The sequence below is a fragment of the Lissotriton vulgaris genome, chromosome 2_1 (assembly GCF_964263255.1).
Source record: "Lissotriton vulgaris chromosome 2_1, aLisVul1.2, whole genome shotgun sequence".
NCBI lineage: Eukaryota > Metazoa > Chordata > Amphibia > Caudata > Salamandridae > Lissotriton > Lissotriton vulgaris.
In genome coordinates, this window is record NC_141687.1 from 1,217,653,550 (window position 1) to 1,217,674,807 (window position 21,258).

Genomic DNA, 21,258 nt, shown 5'->3' on the forward strand with positions numbered 1-21,258 from the left:
CCATTAGTGGTAACAATAGTGAAAGAAAGAAAAGTTAACACAACATGCTACATATTCCTGTTGGTCCCTGCCATGGATGTTCCCATTAAAAGGTCCTGCCATAGTAGCCCATCTGGTTTGCCTGTGTGTTATTGTCTCGCTGAAGCCTCAAGCGGACGCTGTGTACATGTGTTGGGAGATCAAGTACTTTCCCAAGAGGAGCCAGAGGAGCCGGAAACATTCTACGTAGTACATGTGCCCCTGGGTAAGTGGTTGCTGCGTGCAGCGATGTGATTTAGAATATATTGCGGGATACGCATATACTCTATCCCGTAATTACTAAGACATCCTCTCTGGTGTTATATATATATATATATATAGTAACATTGATTGACAAACCCCTGATGTGTGACCAAGTCAGCAATGCCGAAACGCGCTACAGCGAAATAAAAATAAAGTGCAAGAAAGAAAACTATTGAAGTGTCGGAAATTTGTGTTGGGATCCGATTCTCATTGGGAAGTTGGAACTGGAGGAAATATATATATATATATTACCTACTGGCGGTCGCCAGTAGGTATATATAGTTAGGATTTTTTCTCTATGGGATTTTTGAAAATTCTATGTCTAATAACTTTGGCGTTTGTGGACGGAATTGGCTGAAATTTTCAGGAAAATGGAACATTTTGTTTCTGAGCAGCCCCTGACAATTTGGGGGAGTTTCATCAAGGGGGGGCCGAGAAAAAAGGGGGGTCCCAAAACGTGTTTTTCCCATGTTAATTTCTATAGGGCGGTTGGCCTCACTTTTAGCTCGAACGGCTGAATGGATTTGCACGAAACTTGGCAAAATTGTAGGGACTGTTAGCCCGATGTGCCTTTGCTAGGTCTCAATATATGTGCTCCAGTGGATTTTGAGTAATTTAGGTTCAAAAAAAGATATATATCTGGGCGGAGCCTAACCACACATCTGATCTGATTGGCTGTCAGCACTTCATCCAAGACGTGTTGGCAGCCATCTTGGGACCAATATACATGATAGCACCTCATTAAAAAGCATTGTAGTTAATAGAGGGTTTTAGGACTTTAGTTACATTATAAATCATTTGTTGATGGTACCATACTCGTTTTAGGAATTGTGGTGGGTTCTAAGGTGATTTTACCATGTGAAAAAACCTTCTGCTGTGATATCATGAATATTGTTTGAAAGAAAACTAATATCTCATGATTTTCCCACAGTGGTTTGGAAGGGGATCTATAAGCTAAACTGAAAGCATATTTTCTGTAAATTCACATTATCTTTCTCAGTCATGTGAAAATGAAGTCTGACATTCTCAGTAAAACATGTACATCCAACAAGGACAGAGACTGTCATTTGATTCCTTTGTGTTCTACTGCAGCCTCCTAGAGTGTTCTAAAGAACAACTAGAGCGCTAACAGTCCTACTTATTACAAAGGTATGGCACACCTGAAGCCATCTTGATTGGAATAAAGTGGTAACTCTTAAAACATTTAATTTAAAAAGAAACAACATGAGGGGGTATATTTTGCCATAGAAAGTATAATTAGTGCTGCAGAATGAAAAATTAGGGCACATTTTGAGTTACTTCTCAAATCCTTTTCTATTTCATTAAAACATTCTGACATGCAGTCTCCCAAAATGGCCACCAGAGACAAAAGAGCCCAAATGTAGCCCAAATATCACCGAGATGTAGCCCAAGTATAGCCCAATGACAAAATGGCCCAGAGTGTTCTAAAGAACAACTAGAGCGCTAACAGTCCTACTTATTACAAAGGTATGGCACACCTGAAGCCATCTTGATTGGAATAAAGTGGTAACTCTTAAAACATTTAATTTAAAAAGAAACAACATGAGGGGGTATATTTTGCCATAGAAAGTATGATTAGTGCTGCAGAATGAAAAATTAGGGCACATTTTGAGTGACTTCTCAAATCCTTTTCTATTTCATTAAAACATTCTGACATGCAGTCTCCCAAAATGGCCACCAGAGACAAAAGAGCCCAAATGTAGCCCAAATATCACCCAGATGTAGCCCAAGTATAGCCCAATGACAGAATGTCCCAGAGTGTTCTAAAGAACAACTAGAGCGCTAACAGTCCTACTTATTACAAAGGTATAGCACACCTGGAGCCATCGTGATGGGAATAAAGTGGTAACTCTTAAAACATTTAATTTAAAAAGGAACAAAATGAGGGGGTATATTATGCAATAGAAGGTATTATTAGTGCTGCAGAAAGAAAAATTAGGGCACATTTTGAGTGACTTTTCAAATCCTCTTCTATTTCATTAAAAAATTCTGACATGCAGTCTCCCAAAATGGCCACCAGAGACAAAAGAGCCCAAATGTAGCCCAAATATCACCCAGATGTAGCCCAAGTATAGCCCAATGACAGAATGTCCCAGAGTGTTCTAAAGAACAACTAGAGCGCTAACAGTCCTACTTATTACAAAGGTATGGCACACCTGAAGCCATCTTGATTGGAATAAAGTGGTAACTCTTAAAACATTTAATTTAAAAAGGAACAAAATGAGGGGGTATATTTTGCCATATGAATTATGATTAGTGCTGCAGAAAGAAAAATTAGGGCACATTTTGAGTGACTTCTCAAACCCTCTTCAATTTCATTAAAAAATTCTGACATACAGTCTCCCAAGATGGCCACCAGAGACAAAAGAGCCTAAATGTAGCCCAAATATCACCCAGATGTACCCCAAGTATAGCCCAATGACAGAATGTCCCAGAGTGTTCTAAAGAACAACTAGAGCGCTAACAGTCTTACTTATGACAAAAGTATGGCACACCAGAAGCCATCTTGATTGGAATGAAGTGGTAAGTCTGAAAACACTCAATTTAAAAAGGAACAACATGAGGGGGTTAATTTTGCCATAGAAAGTATGATTAGTGCTTCAGAAAGAAAAATTAGGGATCATTTTGAGTGACTTCTCAAATCCTCTTCTATTTCATTAAAAAAATTCTGACATGCAGACTGAAACATGCACTTTGAATACCAGCAGCAGACGTCCCTGGTGAGCAGTAGCTTTACTACAGTGATCTAATGTGCAACTAGAGTGCTAACATTTAGAATTTATGGCAAATGTGTGACACATCTGAATGCCTTCTTGATGGAACCAAAGTAAACAAGCATTGAAAATGCAATAGATCTCGCCCTCGTTTAAGTTAAAGCCATTCTGTTTGTAATGAGGTGGCTTTTTAGCTTTGCTTTTATTAGTGTTTTTTCAACTTTCATGTAAATAACATGCATCTGTATGCATATAAGTATATGTATGCATGCATTTATGTTTGTATTTATATAGATATACAGATGATATATGTTTATATATGTATGTATATATATATATATATTCACTGAAAAAACCATAGGCTATAGACCATATATAGTTAGGAATTAGCATTTACAAAACCTTGAAAATTCACTGAAAAAACCATAGGTTATAGACCATATATAGTTAGGAATTAGCATTTACAAAACCTTGAAAATTCACTGAAAAAAACATAGGTTATAGACCATATATAGTTAGGAATTCGCATTTACAAAACCTTATTTTACTCACACAAAACCATTGAAATTCCATATATAGTTAGTTGCACTAACTATATATCGCGCACCCGCAATCCACTGCTGATGATGTCACATATTACATCATTCATGACATGGTCAGTGACATCACTGATGACATCACTGATGACATCTCAAATGACATCACTGATGACATCACTGATGACAACATCCAGTGACTGTATGTTTCTGTAAAGTTAAAATATGTCTTACATATTGAAGAATGAGTGGATGTATAAGTGTCTGGATGAAGGATTTAGTAGGTGCATGACTGACTGTATGAGTGAGTGATTAAATGTGTCTCACTGAGTGCATGGGTTAGTGACTAAACTGTCTTAATTTGTGCATCATTATGTCTGTTGTTCTGTAAACTGTTGCATGTGTTGATAAGTAGCTATATGAGTAACTATATGGGTTATTGATTGGTTGCCCAAGTATTTGTATGGGAGACTGAGTGTGTGTGTGGGTGGCTGGGAGGTGTATGACTCTGTGCATAGATGTGTGAGCAGTTGATTCACTAGATGTATGGTTTCAAAAGTGCATGTGGAAACAGCTGTATGGGCGGTTGACTGTGTGCATGAGTGTATTGGTGAGTGAATGGATATCTCAGTGCTACATGTCAAAGTAAGTACATATGTAAAACACAGTACATGTGAGAGTTGACATATATAAATAACTGTGCATAAGAGCCAGTGAATGTGTGAGTGGCTGTATGGATCATTGTGAACTTGTATCAGGGATTGTATAAGAGAGTAAATATGTGTTAGTATATGTTTGAATAAGTAAAGTTTGTATAACTGTATAGTTGAGGAAATGGAGGTGTGATTGATTCTTTGCATGACTGACTAGGTGTGTGAGTAACTCCATGGATGAGTGACAGTCTGTGAGTGTCTGTTTACACTGATTGTATCTAAGGTTATATTAGAGTCTGAAGAGGTTCATCGTATTATCACATGAATGATATCATCAGTGATGTGATCAGTAATGTCAAATGAGATGTCATCAGTGATGTCATCAGTGATGTCATTTGAGATGTCATCAGTGATGTCATTTGAGATGTCATCAGTGATGTCATCAGTGATGTCACTGACCATGTCATGAATGATGTAATATGTGACATCATCAGCAGTGGATTGCGGGTGCGCGATATATAGTTAGTGCAACTAACTATATATGGAATTTCAATGGTTTTGTGTGAGTAAAATAAGGTTTTGTAAATGCGAATTCCTAACTATATATGGTCTATAACCTATGGTTTTTTCAGTGAATTTTCAAGGTTTTGTAAATGCTAATTCCTAACTATATATGGTCTATAGCCTATGGTTTTTTCAGTGAATATATATATATATATATATATATATATATATATATATATGTATATGTATATATATATATATATATATATATATATATATATATATATATATATATATATATATATATATATATATATATATATATATTCACTGAAAAAAACATAGGTTTCTGGGATGTTATAGTTAGAAATTAGCATTCAAAAAAACCTTAGAAATTCACTGAAAAAGCCCTAGATTTCAGGGGCCTTATAGCTAGTTGGACATTTCACTCGTACAAAACCATAGAAATTCTGCCTTTATAGTTAGTTCAGCTAACTAAAACTCGCGCCCCCGCAATGCACTGCTGATGACATCACATATTACATCATTCATGACATGGTCAGTGACATAACTGATGACATCACTGATGCCATCTCAAATGACATCACTGATGACATCATCCATATGATAATCTGATGCTGGCTGCCATTTCCATTCTCTCCCATTACTTGAAGTACACAGAGTTGATGGCCCGACACAGGCCTCCCGCCACGTGGCGATTACTTAAGTTCCACTGATTTAGTGCCGCCAGAACTGAACGGGTGTGCAGCCTGCGATGATGCATAGGCCTCGATACACTATCCTGGCAAGACCCGATTTGAATTGTGAGATCCGCTGGACCGCGTGTACGCCACACAAAGATGATTCCGTGGCGTGATACATTGATATGTTCTCAGCCATTGCGATATCAAGACCCAGAATCATATGTGCGACCTTCTGGCTTCCAAGGATGCGGGCCCGGCCTTGGAGCTGGCTTCAGCACCTGGTGGGCCCTCTTGGAAACACGCCGGTGACCGAATGTGAGCAGAGAGGATAGTTTACGCAGCAGCGCGCAGTCACCTCTGGGCAGTGGGAGTGGATGGTGTGCACCAGCCTGGGTGTGCAGGGGCGGGCAGACACTTCTGGGCGGTGGGGGTAGATGGTGTGCAGCAGCCTGGTGCTCAGGGGCAGGCAGACACCTCTGGGTGGCGGAAGTGGATGGGGTGCAGCAGCCTGGGTGCACAGGGGCGGAACAGTGATGAAGGCGTGTACAGTTGTATGTACTCTGCCATTACTGATTCTACACTATGTTTCAGATGAGTGAGCTTGAGGGCTGCAGTATGTCCCGGCACGTCGTTGGAGACACACCAGTGGCAGAAAGGTGGCCTGTGAGACTTTTTTCCCCAATGTGTCGGCACTCAGTCTCCCACTCCATCTCTTCCTTTCTCTCTCTCATACTCTTTCTCTCTCTCTTCCTCTTTCTCTCACTCTTTCTCTCTTTCTCTCTCTCTCCTTTGATAGGCGCATGACGCACAATCTTATCTTGCTTTTTGTCTTGCAGACTGCGATTAACAGATTGTCAAGGGATGATACGCCATGGCTGTACCTACTTTTATTTTTATTGTTTTGTTTAAATGAAATGTTTTATATGTACATCCATAGATGACTGTGATTCTCATTTGTCCAACCTCACATGCATCTTGATTGTTATAATTGTGCAACATCAGCCAATTTGTTACGTTCCAGATTTCTGAAGGTTGTTGTCATATTTGTTTGTCTCCCAGGCCACTTCTGGCCCTGGGGACCCCACCCGCTGGGGCCTGCCCTCTCTACTGGGGACCCATGGGGAGAGTCCCAATGCCCCCACGGTCCGGCCAGCTCCCCGCCTCCTGCGGAAGCCGGCATTGCTTTTGGGCAATGGGACCTGCTAACATGCAGCTTCCCATGCCCAAAAGCAATTCTCCATTCCTTTATTGAAGCGAGAGGAGGTTTTCCTCCTCTTGCTTCAACAAAGCAAACAGGGTGGAAGCCATGCTCCCGCCCTGTCATAGCAAACCGCAATGTTCTGGGGATGGACACCCTGGGACATTGCAGGGGCCGGCTCTGGGGGGTGGTGGTCCCCAGGGCCATCAAGCACTCCAGGAGGGGCCCCCTCTTTTTATTTTCAAAGCCCCAGGGTGGTGGTGGTCCCCGGGGCTGTGGGAGGGCTGTGTGCCCTCCTGCTCTTAATTTACTTAGCCCGAGGAGGTGGCAGTATAATTATACGATTGCCCCCGGGACCTGGCCCACCTGGGGGCTCATTTAAATGAAGTGGGGGAGCCCCCGCTACATTTTCTTTACATTTTTTCATCCAGATTTGCGCACCCAGCGTGCATTCGGACCTTTTAAAAAAAAATCGGGGGGTCCTAGTGGGACCCCCTGAGCAGGCCTAGGGGGTCAGGGTGTTTCTACCCTGCCCCCTTTTCTTCCTTTTTCACTTTCTTTCACTGTTTTCTTGTGACTCAAATTTGCTGAGTCACAAGATGGCTGCCAACACTTCCTGGTTTGGAGTGTTGGCAGCCAGTAGAATGAAGCTCGTGGTGGGGAGGGTTCGCTAACCCACCGCACCCCTAGATATCGATATTTTTATTTTTTGATGTTCTCAGCAACTACTGAAAGGATTTACACCATTTAAAAAAAGGTTGCTTTCTGAGCCAAGAATCACCTTTTTGCCAATGTTGGTGTTATTCCGTTCAGCAGTTTGGGCTGTAGCCTTGGCTAAAGTTTCCTATGGGAAATTGATTTTTTTGCCCACATGCATCAAACTGAATTGCATTCGCCAACAGTGTGAATCGCAAAATTCGTCCGTTTGCGAATGCAATTCATTGATTTGGGATGCATTAAGCTTTTTTGCTTTTGCACAATTTAAGAAATTGCAATTTATTTGAGATTTCTTAAATTGCGATTGCATTTAAGAAATTGCAATTTTGCAATTTCTTAAATGCAATGCATGATTTTTTTTAAATTGCGAAATTGCAAAGAGGAAGTGGTAAATTAACATGAAGTTAAACTTCATGGTAATTTGCGATAACTTTCAAAAAAGCACAAAAGTGCATTTTTGAAAGTTTCATTTTACACACACACATGCCCTTGGGGCATGTGTGTGTGTAAAAAGTACTTAAAGGTACATTTCAGGGGTGCAGGGGGGGGTCCTTTGGACCCCCCTGCACCCTTGAAATTGCATTCTCATTTTGCGATTCCTTAATTGCGAATCGCAAAATGAGAATGCCTTCACATTCATTCCTATGGGCCTCTAGGCGTTTCGGAATGCCCTGATTCCTTGCTCACGATCGTGAGCAAGGAATCAAGGCATTCCGAAATGCGTAGATCTTACTTTGCCTAAAAGCCGCATATTGAAGGAATAATAAAAAGTGCAAAAAAGAAAAAGACACAAGAGTTCTTCCCGTTTGTATCTCTCCGGTGTGAAACATTGTTTGCATATGGAGCGGGTTGGTTCTGCAATAGGGAAACGAACCCACAACGAGTGCTGCGTGACCCAGCAAAAGAGAACCAAGGGAAAGGATATATATATATATATATATATATATATATCGCTGCACAAAGTGATCCTCAAGCCACACGAGAGCGCTCCGCAGTGTGTGCTCTGCCCAGGGGTAGGATCCTGACCCAGGAAGAATTTTGTTGTACAAAAGAGGCGGCACAACCAGGGTACTTGTTAAAGCCTTATTTAATTACTGCTTCACCCCACCAACGCGTTTCAGCCACAACTGGCCACAACTGGCCTTGCTCACCGTGAACATGAATAAACACAGGGAAAAACACCAAACCGCGCAATAATGGGCCGGGAGCGCTGCACACATAATACTGGTAACAGTCGGAAGACCACCTGCCCAATCTCATAATGTCCCCTCGCCCTCAACCCTGAATGTTCGCTTCTGATGCAGCTCCAATCCTGAAAGAATGGGTCCCGAACATTTCCCGTCCAACCCCAGGCGGAACAAGGCCTTCCTCAGTATAGCCAGGAGCTGAGGCCCCTTTGCCACCCGCCCATCCGAATGTCTGAACACCATCCCGTCTGAGGCCAAAGACCTCCATCTCATCCCCCACCTATACGGGCAGGTCAAGCCAGAGTCGGCCGCCTGTAGAGAGACCCATCGACCACCGCCCCTCTGATCCGTTTTTGATTTCCTCAGCCACAAGCAGACCCTGTTCCCCCGGAGGGAAAGCTCGGTCCATAATGGACCCTCCCCCTATTTGGAACCCAACCATTCTGAAACCCAGAAAAGCTCCTATGAACATCCAGAACATCAACGTTGAAAATAGGCAAAGCTCTGAGTCGTCCCTGCTTACCCCTGGCAACGTCAGCAACAATCTCTCCAGGAGGTCCCACGACAGGGGGTTCCTGACCCGAGCCACCCGACCACACTCACGGGCCCACCCTTTCAACATGTGCGAACCAATTTCCCCCACAGGTGGCGGGTCACCCCACAGGAGCTTACCCATAAAGGCGATCCCTGCTAATTTTCCCGCTATTGTCACCCTCGTGAGCCCTTTCTCGATCAGAGACAGGGTAAACTGTATTACATCTTCCTGCCGACCCACCGTTGAATCCCGCCGCCTAGCCCCTGAACCTAAAAACTCCCCCCATGCCCACCCTAGGCCACCTTTGTCGATTGTGCCAGTGAACCTAGAACCAGCTGCAACATCCTGTGTTGCCTACATACCACAAATGCGGAGGCATGCTGGTCCAGTTCTTGTCCGCGTCTTTGGCTAGCCCAGCCCACAAAATCTCCCCCACTACGAACGAGACAAAGCATCCGCTATGTCATTGTCCACCCATGGCACAGGCACCGCGCGAAAAGCAATGCCATGCCGCAAACAGATCAGCACAAACACTCTTAGAAGTTTCAACACTTGCGCATCCCTCGCAGACTGACGAATCACAATTTTTACCACTGCCATGTTGTCTATCCTGAAGGCCACCCTTCTGTGAGCCAGAAGTTCCCCCCACAGTGATATAGCTAATACCAGCGGGAAAAATTCCAGGATGGCTATGCTTCGGCCCCATTCCGCCCATTCAGGGGGCCACCGTTCTGCGCATCATTTAATCCCTCACTCCCTGCCCCGTCTGAAAAGATCTGTACTTCCCAGACCATGTCAACACCATGCATCATTGGTATGGCATTGAAATTTTGTACAAAGAACTGTCACATCCTCAGGTCCTCCCTCACCCCTGCTGACATTCTCACGTGATGATGGGGCTGTTTCTGTCCCGCCAGTACCCTGCCTAGTCGCCTACAAAAGGTCCGCCCTACTCTCACAACCCTGCAAGCAAAATTCAGGTGACCCAACAGCACCTGTATGTCCGTCACTGTGGCTTTGTGTCGTGCCAACATCGCTGCCAGCAGCCCCAGCATTTGCTGCTTTTTGTCTGCTGGTAGGCGTGTCTCCATCGACACCGAGTCCAATGCAATCCTCAGACATGACAGCCGCACAGGGCCCCACTGTCTTTTCCGGTGCCAGCGGCACTCCCAACTCCCCCGTGATGTTTTGGAACCTGTCCAGCACCTCCTGGCAGTCCGCAGAGCCTGGGGTGCCCACAAAGAAAAAGTCATTCAGGTAGTGCTTTACTCCTTGGTGACCTGTCCGTTCCGCAAACAACCACTGCAGGAACGTACTGAAACATTCAAAAAGTGCACAAGACATGGAGCAGCCCATCGGTAGTGCTTTGTCCATGTACCAGCGGCCGTTAAACTGGATCCCCAGTAGACCCCAATCGTCTGGGTGGACTGGATGCAGCCGGAAAGGCGACTTAATGTCGCACTTTGCCATCATCGTCGTTGCGCCCGTGGTCACTACAAGTGACATGGCTGCGTCCACTGATGAGTATGACACGGTGTTCTCCCTCTCATCAATAAAATCATTCACTGAGCAACCTTCGGGCCACGACAAATGCTGTATGAGGCAAAACTGCCCCTTCTCCTTTTTTGGCACCACGCCAATGGGTGACACTATCAAACTGTACAGAGGCCAATCCTCGAAGGGTCCGACCATGCGGCCCTCACTCACTTCCTTGTTCAATTTTGCCTGCACCACCTCGGGGTGCTCCTTTGCCGACTTCAGATTGTCAGCCCAACGTCTCTCCCTCAGTCCGCCATACCCCAGCCTAAATCCTTCTAGGAGCCCTACCTGCAGACGTTCTGCAGCAGAGCTGCAACTAATTTGTCCACCTTAACCGGAGTAGGAGCCCTTCGGCCCAGTCCCTTTGGCCCCTCTCCTGCCAGTGGGCTGTTGTTGGTTCCCGGATCTAAAACCCCCTGTCTGTCCTTGCTGGTTCCCTTGCTGATGACTTTGACTCCCCCAGCATTTAATCAGGGCATGCCCACTCTTTTCGCAGCCCGAGCATTCATGCCGGAACCTGCAATATTCCTGCGTGCACAATCCTTTATTATAATCCCAACAGGTCCCTTTTGATCCTGTCTGTCCCCTCCCCATGCTTCCCTCCCCTCCCCGGGTGGGGCGGCCCTGAAAGGGCTGGTATACTATGGGCAGCCAGCTGGCCGTAAAAATGGTCTTCCCTGAACCCGCTGAGCCCATTGTATGCCGCCACAGGTCCGTGTCCGGCTCGCCCCATTTTGCTTCAGTGTCCCATGCCATGCGGGCCCAAACCCAAAACTTCTCCTCATATTGGGCCCAGGCATATCCCCCCCAGTGATCTGGACCTTCCTGATAACATCCATGTATTTAAACATGGCCACTGACCTCTCGAGGAATTTCTCGCAATGCACGCTGGCATAAATAAGGAAAGCCTTCGGCCTTTTCTGTAACTCATATTCCTCCTCTTTCGACCCTTCCTTCCCTGTGCAGGAGCTTCAGAATCTCCACATACTCCCCCTTCCAGATACGCCCTTTGGTAGCCAACATCAAATGAGCCCCCAACAGCTTTGTGACACCCATATACGGCAACCGCTTGATCTTCAACTCTTTACTTTCCAATTTGACCCCTGACTCCCTTGTCGGGCTCCTGTGTCCCCCCCGGACCCCTTATTCTCCGTGACCTCTGGCCCCTTACCCGGGCTGGCTCCCGCAGCCATTGGCCCCTTACCTGGGCCATCCTTCCATCTGGACGCCTTACCTGCGTCCCCCAGTGCCCCTTGAAGGGTTTTGCTAGTTCCTACCCCCAAGTCAGTCATGTACGTACCTTTACGTAACCTGCCACCCATGTCCCCTATGCCTCCCCCACACCTACCGATACCATAAAAGTGGACGCACCCGCCGCCCGTTTACCTGGAGCCAATAAAGCTGCTTGTCGTTCTCCTGTCCGTCCCTCTGGGGGGGCCGACCTGTCCTCCCAACGTGATGTCCGACCCATGCCTCCGCCTGGCGCAGCGACACCCGCAATATACTTCACATAACATTACTCGGTCCCCCTCTCCCTCTCCTTCTCTCAACTTCCCTTCCTCCAAACTATCTTCCTTATACTCTAAATCATCATCGTTAGAACAACTAGCCCTCATGGCCGGCGGCGCCGACTGCACCCTCTTGACAACATTAACATCAACATTCATGACGTTCCTCCTTCGACTGTGGTCCCCAGGCTGTGGCGACCCTGTGGGTGTTGGGGCCAGCGAGCCCGCTGTGGGCCTACTTCTGCCGGCCGCCAGTACCGGGCACGCCACCCGAGATTCAACCCTCCCTTCTCCTTGGCATCAGTGGGCCGATCCCAGCCCTGTCAAGTCTGGAGCCCCTAGTCGCTCCGCCTCCTGCAAAACAAATGTAAGGTCTGGTGTGCTGGGCCCCACTCTCTTCCCCCTACCTGTCCCACTTTACCTTACCCCTACCCCCAAGGTACTAGCAGCCCACGCCATGCCTACAACGCTAAGATTAACCCCAGCCCCTCTTCTTCTCTGCTTTCCTCCTCCTCGCTTCACTCCAGCCCTCCAAACCCAGCCCGTCCTCTCCCGGGGACCCCCCTTCCTCACCCCAACCCCTCCTGCCTGCGTCCCCCTCATCCTGAGCATAATCCCTGTTCCCACAATCCACTGGGATGGGAAGGTGGAACAGCCCCCGGGTCCCCCAACCTACACTCCCCTTGGGCATCCTTAACCCCCTCCGCCCAGGACTCGAAAACATCCAGACCCTCCCAATCTTTCTCACTACTGTCCGAGTCCAGCAACAGTGGGACATGTCCCCCACCACTGCTCTCCAGGCCCCGCTCCCCACAGCCCTATCAGACCCCTGTGCCCTGCTCTCTTCTGGGCCCCCCTGGGATGCCACCCTGCCTCCAGTCCCCTACCGCTCCTCAGCTCACTGCTCCTCTTGGGTGCTGGTGCCTCCAACCCCGGCTTGAGCTGCCTCCAAGTTCCAGCCCCCTACTCCCCTCGCCGCAGTAGGCCAGACTCATGCTGACCGGGTTCTTCCTCATAGCAGGGGCCACTCTCTACCCACATGGTCGCCCCCTGCCGGCTTGCAAGGGCCCCAAGGAGGGGCTCCCCTCCCTCCCCTTGCACGCCGCCTGTCTGCCTGCCTCCCGTATGCCCAACCACGAGGGCACGGCCCTCCTCCTGCCCTTCCCCCGGCCCGCATCCTCCCCCTCCCGCCCGCGACGGCTCCGCTGACACCATAGCGGTCGGGTTGTATTTGCAGTCCCGACGGGGAGTCGCAAGGCATGCTCCCCCACCGGGCCTTCTTCCCGCCTGCGCCTCAGGCCTCCTCCTCCACACTGTCCCGAGGCCCCACCTGACATACTCCCAGGGCCGCGCTCCTGGCATCCGCTCAGCCCTGTATGCTCACCTGTTGCTGTGCTTTCCGGGGTGGCGAGCAGGCCACCAGGGCGGCTGCCACACCCGCCGACGCGCGCCTCACCGGGCGCGACCCGGCAGTAGGTCCGGGCAGCAGGAGGTCCATCCTGCCGGCCTCAATGAGGAGGCGGATGGCCTCCAGGACTCTGTAATCTTCTCCCGACATCCTAATGCTCCCAAAAACACTGACAGCCACAACAAAACCCTGCTTCCACTACCGCTACAGAAAACCTGCCAAACTCGCCGCTAAAACTAAAACCTGACCGACCAAAACCTATCCCTACTGCGCTCCAAACCACCAGGTCACCAAACCTAAAATGGTGGCTGGGAAAGCGCGAGGATCCCCTAAATAGCTTGGGCTACTTCCTAAGATTTGGGCTACATTTGGACTAGTCCCAAAGTAGCCCAACAGCCACAAAATGCCCGCGCCTGGCTAGCCTCACCCCCACCCAATCTGCCCGGGGGGCAGACCTCACGATGCTTGGCTGCCCCCCAAACCCCCCTTCCCAACATTCCTAATAAGGGAGAAGGCCTGGGGGCGTCACAACACCTAGGACTACAAGTGGCAGGATCTAGGTGGAGATGCCGAGGGTTGTTCCACGGGAGGTTACACATGGCATGAGCAGTGAGTTGCAGAGGGGCGCCCAAATTTGAATAAACTGACACACCTTGTCCCAATAGTCCTACATTGTACAGTGTCGAGAAATAGAAGCAGCACCGGGTATTCTCGGAAAACCGTGAATGAGTTGTGCTACATGTGCATGCTATGAACCTGTGTTCATGGGTACAGGGTGTGTTTAGAGCAAAATACAGGCACTGCGCTGTGCAGGCAGGTTTTTCCCTCTGTCTTCAACTGGAGACTGACGTCAGGAGCTACTGTGCCCTGCTTATTCCTCATTATCGACTCTCCTTGCTGTCCAGTAGCAACCCTCAACCTGCTCCGGTGATGCCTGAACGGGACCCGGAGTCAGCAGCAGAGAACTGGTGTCTAAGAGTCTGAACAGATGTAATTTCGCCACACAGCAGTAGAAAGAACAAAATACACTTTTGACAGGCCGCTGTCTTTTCTGGTTAGGCCTTATATTAATTAATATTCCCCACACCCTGCATTCCTTTCAGACTGCTGACTGGTTATTGACTCGCCTCTGACTGTAAGGGAAAGAGGGGGGCCTCCTACACTGTGAAGACAAGGACGTAAAAGTCAGGATTGGTGTTGCTGCTCCGTAGAAATCAGGAAAAAGTTGCTTGGAGCCAGCAAAGGCTTTAATTTGTAGAATCATTTGACACTTCATGAAGCTAAATGTACTCTAATTGTTTTTGAAAGGAAACATGAGTGAAACTGACTGAGTTGTGCAGTGATGTTTTCTAATGAAAAATGCATAATTTCACTCCATTTATTTGAAAACATTACATGGGGGTATGTCCCCTTAACCCCCCCCCCCATGCTGCAACACCCGATTTTGCTCCCCACAGTATCACCACTTTCAAACTCCAACAGCTGCCACTGCTAAACTGATACATGAGACATTTAACCAAACTAGTATCCAACAGTCACCTCAAAGATTTAAAGTCCCTTGTGCATATTGCACACAAATATCTTTAAGCGGTACTGTTAACATAGCACCTGGATCTATTAGGACCAGCCTGGGCGGCAAGTGCCGTTCTGCTTGTTCTGGACCCTTGCGGGCCACTCGCCCGCTCCTCAGTGCCCCTCGCTGTGTGGACCCCCAAGGACCGGGTGCGAGCATCTCATCTACTCTGCCTGTGGCTGTGTGCTGTCATTCGCTCACTCAGTGTCCCTGCCCTGAGGCATCCCAAGGGCACTGTGTGAGCAGCTCATCTACCTTTAGTAATTTCCTCTTTTAGGATATTTTTCTGTGATTATTATCGCATTCATAATGTACAATTTATTGACATCATTTTTTCACAACAATTTTATTAATGAAGATGAGCATATGAAATAGAGTGGCACCCCACATTCAGGATGGTACCACCAGACATTTTGATACAATCACAACATAGGACTGAGCGTCCAATCGAGGAACCAATGTAACTCAAGGATACAAGGAAACATTTACCCCACCTTCATTTTTGTCAGTTATCCACCCACCCAACTCCCAGAACCCTCCCTGGAACCCGCCCTAACCCCATGCATGTGTGTACAAACTATGTTGATGTAAGTTCTTGACGTGGCAATTGTATGAGAGGGAAATGGGTTTCGCCGGACCATATGGGGCTAAAGGTCCTCCTCTTGTTCCGCCGGGGGATCCAGTGTCAAGCCCCTGTAGTCCGCCCACCTCTTCCATACCTTAAAGTGCTTGCGGGGGCATCCCCGTGCTTCAAAGATCGGTCTCTCCAGACCCATACAGAAGTCCATGCCAGCCTTCCATGCACTCAGGGGGGGGGGGGGGCCTCACGTCCTTCCATGCTCGGGCTAGGTCTCTTTTGGCTACCACTAGCCCCAGGAGGAGCAGGTGCCGCTTATAGATATTGCCACCAACCCCCTCCAGGATGTGCAACAGACCCAGACAGTGAGTACGGGGGAGGGTCCAGCCCAGCACCTCCGACAGACATCCCTATACACCCCTCCAGAAGCCAACCAGTCTGGAGCACGACCATACTGTGTGGAGCAACGTACCCACCTCCACCCCACATCGCAGACACTCCGGGGACCCAATCAGGCCCGCCTTCCACAGACGCTCACGGGTATAGTAGGCTCTATGAAGAATCTTGAATTGTATGAGTCGAAACCGTATTGCTATAGCCGCTCCCCTCGGGGATTCTAAGGCCTCCCGCCAATCATCTTCATCTAACGGACCGATATCCGCCTCCCAGGTTGTCTTCAGTGGAAGAAGGGTGGAGGAGCAGTGGGTGACCATTGTCTGGTAAATGCGTGAAACTTGTTTATCCCCAAGGTCACCCATGAAGACCTTCGCTTCAATCGGGCTTTATTCAGGGAGTGAGTCAAGGTTGGTAATACTGGGCGTCAGTGCATGCCGGAATTGTAGGTATCGAAAAAATTGAGATTGGGGCATATCGAATTCGGTACTAAGGGCCTGGAAGGACTTGAGCGTCGTCCCGGACATCACATGGCCGAGCTGTGAGATACCTATTGCGTCCCAGCCATCGAAGCCTGATAGCTTAGACAGTTCGGGTAGTATGCCGTTACGCCACAGTGGCGTTTCCGCGGTCAGTCTGCCCCACCAGCCCATGCGACGCAAGGCCTGTCGCCATACAGCGAAGACAAGTTTAGTAACCCTCGGCAACGAACGACGCAGTCGGAGTGAGTAGAGGATGGTGTGGAGCGAGTTATCGCCCATCAATGTACGTTCCAGGGCATATGCTGGATCCCCACTGTCACCATACCACCATTCATTCAGAATGAGAAGATGAGCGGCTTGGTAATACGACTGCAGATCCGAGGTGGCCAAGCCCCCACAGTAGGTGGACAAAAAACACGTACGCAGTGCCACCCTGGCGGCACCCCCAGCCCAAAGAAAGCGGCCCAACACTGAGTTGACCTGCCTAAACCATTGGGGTGGGATAGGATACGGATGATTCTGTAGTTGGTAGAGTAGGCGCGGGAGCGCAACCATCTTGAAAATAGCAGATCGGCCAAAGATTGACAGGGGCATCCGAGACCAAGTTTTGACATCCGTCTGGACCCGCTCCCAGACGGGCAGCAGGTTACGTTCCCAGGCAGTGTCCGCCGAGTCCGAAAGAAACACCCCCAGGTACTTCAGACCAGCCGTAGCCAGTCGCAACCCCGAAGCCCAGGGATCTGTCACCGTGCCTCCTTCTAGCACCCATAGAGTGGATTTATGTAGGTTTAGGTATAAGCCTGAAGCCTCCCCAAACAGTTGCATAACCTCTAGGACACGCGGGCCTGAGCGCTGCAAGTCGGTAAGAAAGAAGAGGACATCGTCCGCGTATAACGCAATCTTATCCGATAGGGTGGCATTCCACACAAAGCCCCGTATCAGCGCATCGCGGCGCACTCTGGCAGCCAGGGGCTCCATGGCCAGTGAAAATAAATAGGGGGAAAGAGGGCAACCCTGTCTGGTCCCTCGGCCAATGTGAAATGTCTCAGACACTGCCCCGGCGACCCGCACCGAGGCTGTGATATCCGTATAAAGGAGCTTGACATATGACATGAAAACTGGGCCCAGGTTGAGACAAGGCAGTAATGTAAATAGGTACGACCAGCTGACAGAGTCGAAGGCCTTGTTGATATCGGCCAGCAACAACGCCGCCTGGTCCCCTAAGGCCCCAACAGCGTCGATCGCCGCCTGCGCGCGTCGGATATTATGTCGCGTTGCCCTGTGGGGCATAAAACCTGCTTGGTCCGAATGGACTAAGTCTGTGATATGTGGAGCCAGGCGGTTCGCCAGGGCCTTGGCCAAGATCTTAGCCTCAACATTAATTAAGGAGATGGGTCTATACGAATCATGGCTATCTGGGGGTCTACCAGGCTTCTGAAAGACTACTATTTCAGCATGGCGCCAGTCCGGGGGCAGTACACCCCATGCACGTGCCCCCTCAAGCACCCGGCGATAGTGTGGCCCCAGCTGTACATGAAGTTTTAAAAAAAATTCACACGGGTAGCCATTCGGGCCAGGGGCCTTGCCAGCATTGAGTTGCCCCAGTGCGTCTCCCAGCTCTTCAGCCGTGAGGGGTGCATCCAGGGCCTTTTTGGTCTCGTCCGACACCGGTACAGGCGGCAACTCCGCGAGAAATCGGGCTAATTTGCCCTCAGACAATTGGTCGCGTGGGGCGTACTGGGCTGTAAAGTACGTGGCGAAGCTCGTCGCCAACTCGTTCGGGTCGGTCAGGACCTCCCCATTGCCGTTCGTGAGACCTGGCAGCATGAGGGGTTGGAAGTTGTGTTGGCACAGTCTATGGAGCATCGAACATGACTTGTCCCCCCATTGGTACACCCTACTTCTTGTGGCCAGCCACGCCTGCTTGGCTTCATCCATCAAGAGGGACGCGTACGACTGCTGCGCCTGCAGAAGCAGCCGTAGCCCGAATTCATCGCCTCCCTCGCGGTTTTCCTGCTCCAGGGTCGCCACTCGCGCAGCCGCCTCTGTAGTCTGTTCTCGACGCTTCCGACGGGCCGCTGAGCACCATGCGATATCCACCCCCCGTATGGTAGGCTTCATAGCCTCCCACACCACTCCTACATCAACACCCTCTACCAGGTTTTCTCGCCAATAATGGTCTATGGTTTCTCGCAAGTGTTTAGTATATGCCGGTTGCAGGAGATGCCACGAGGACATCCTCCATCTAAACGGCTGCCGTTTCCGGAGGAGGTCTACTCCAACTGAGACTGGGGAGTGGTCGGATAGGCCCCTCGGCAAGATGTCAGCGCCCTTCACCCTATACAAGCATTCTCTAGGCACAAACACACAATCCAACCTCGAGAATGAACCATGTACAGCCGAAACATAGGTATACTCACGGGCCGCAGGGTGCATATGTCGCCAAGCATCCACCCAGCCCAGCCCCTCACTCATTGCATGCAATCTGGTGGGTGGAAGGGAAGGGGGGGGGGGGTCATTGACATCATTTTTTGACACTACTTTTAGCAATATATACTTATTATATATCCAATTTGTTTCCCTTGATTATTAACAACTGTTAGAGTGGATTTCTAGGTATTGACAATCGTGCAGTGTATCTGCTTTCATTTGGTGTGGACTGAAGAACCGGGTTTTAGAACCCAGCGGCGCCAGGGGAAACGCCCGAAGTCTTCGAGTTCCCCTGTCTTGGCAAACAGAGACACGGGACACTTCTAGGTGACGTCAAAGACCAAGTTTATTGGCTGCAACCAGGAACAGAGGTCAACGAAGCACAACACAGGTGGTTCGCTAGAGACTGCACAATTTAGTAAAGCGAGACATCGTCTTTTATGCCAAAAATCACATTCCTGACTAGCATCAATTACTTACGAACTGTCCAATCACGTAGTGACATTTCAAAAGTATTGCATAACGACAAGCCCACTTTCAGTTGTCCAGCCCACCAGAAATGACAAGGCAAAATCCAACATTCTTGCTTGGACAGGCCGGAGAAACCCATAATAAAAGGACCTCAACCCAAACCATAAATAGGCCGTAAAAGAAGGAACAGAAACAGATGAGAAGCAAGATAGAAGGGTGTGTGCATGTACCATAAACTCAGCAATGTCCTGCTCTTTGATCTCTATCTGACCAGCTGCCTAACAAGGAACTGGCTCAACGAGGTCAGCCTTGGGCAAGGAAGTCAGTTCGTTCAGGTCACTCAAAATTCAGCTAAAGGTGTACGTGTCCCAAAGACGTGTTCGGCCGTAGTCATCGGCCTATGTGAGGGCAACCACAAAATGGCTGCCGTACACAAAATGGAACCCGAAGGTTCGAACGAAATCCCTGAATACATAGTGTATCCATCAATCGATTATGACGAAAACACTCGTACATACCGCACTCGTCATTTGCGGTCTGCTGATACCAGAATCGTCTTGATACGACGATCTTTATTGAACGGGTTCAGAATTACGGATCCTCCTTTTGCCCTTACATAGGCAATACACCCAAACTCATGTCAGTCTGAATCCAGGTCTACATTCATCAGATCATCAAGATGTTGCTGTAGCATCATCCTATTACTTAGCAACTCTCTCTGGACAGGTCTCCTTGCACACGAAGTAGCACAAAGGCCACACATAGCAGGAGCACACTGTACGCAAAGACAGAACAGGAAAAGGATAGCTAAGATCATCCCAATAACCATCAGAATCTTCCATCCCCAGGTGGGTAACAATCCCCCAAATCATCCCCATTAACAACCAATCTCCTTCATCCACATGTATGGACTCGGAGATCTTATGCAACTTGGAAATGGCTTGGTAGACTGTCGGAGCGTTGTCTGGAATGAAAACGCAGCAGCTCGATTGAATCAATTTACATACCCCTCCTCTATCTGCAAGTATGACATCTAACGCAACTCTGTTCTGAAGAGTCATAAGGCGATCCGACTGGAGTTCAGCAGTCAAGTTACTAAGGGCACCGGCAGTCTCAACTATGGTGGACTCAACCACTCTCGTCAGCTGTCGAATGTTCCTGCTGTTAGCCATAGGTCCCCAAAACGACAGAAAACCCTTCAAGAAATCTCCCAATTCTTGTCCTACAGTATCTTCCTTACTGAAGACACCTCTAACAACTCTCGTCTTATGGTAATCTGCCGCAGCTGTATATGTAGGAGGCAACAGGAACGAAACAAAACATGTGCCCGAGAAATCAGGGGGCAACCATGTGTACGCTCTGTCATAGCAAATGAAATAGGTACCCTTAGCTGCTAAAAACGATGGGGAAGTCTGGGACGCAAAAACATAAGTCTCAGTGCAGACACTCTTCCCTAACTGAGCTCTCGAATTCTTGCCATTACCTTGCAGACAATAATGATCCTGATGGGGCACTATCCAAATTGGAGAGGATCTTTTCGCTCGCTGGTTCTCACTCAGACTAACTCCATATCCAGTAACGTTCCATCCAATATATGCTTGTGTCTCATCTTTCGGGATAGTCTCATAGGAACTAATTCCTCTAATCATATCGACTATACCCTTGACTAGAGCACTATTTATTGGACTATCCTTCACAGAACGTAGGGAGTAAACTTCACAAGCATAGATGAACATCGTTCTGTATGCCCACACAGAACCATTATAACTAAAAGGCAGGACCAAGTAAGGAATACCTTTATCGGTAGTATGAGGCATAAGACCACA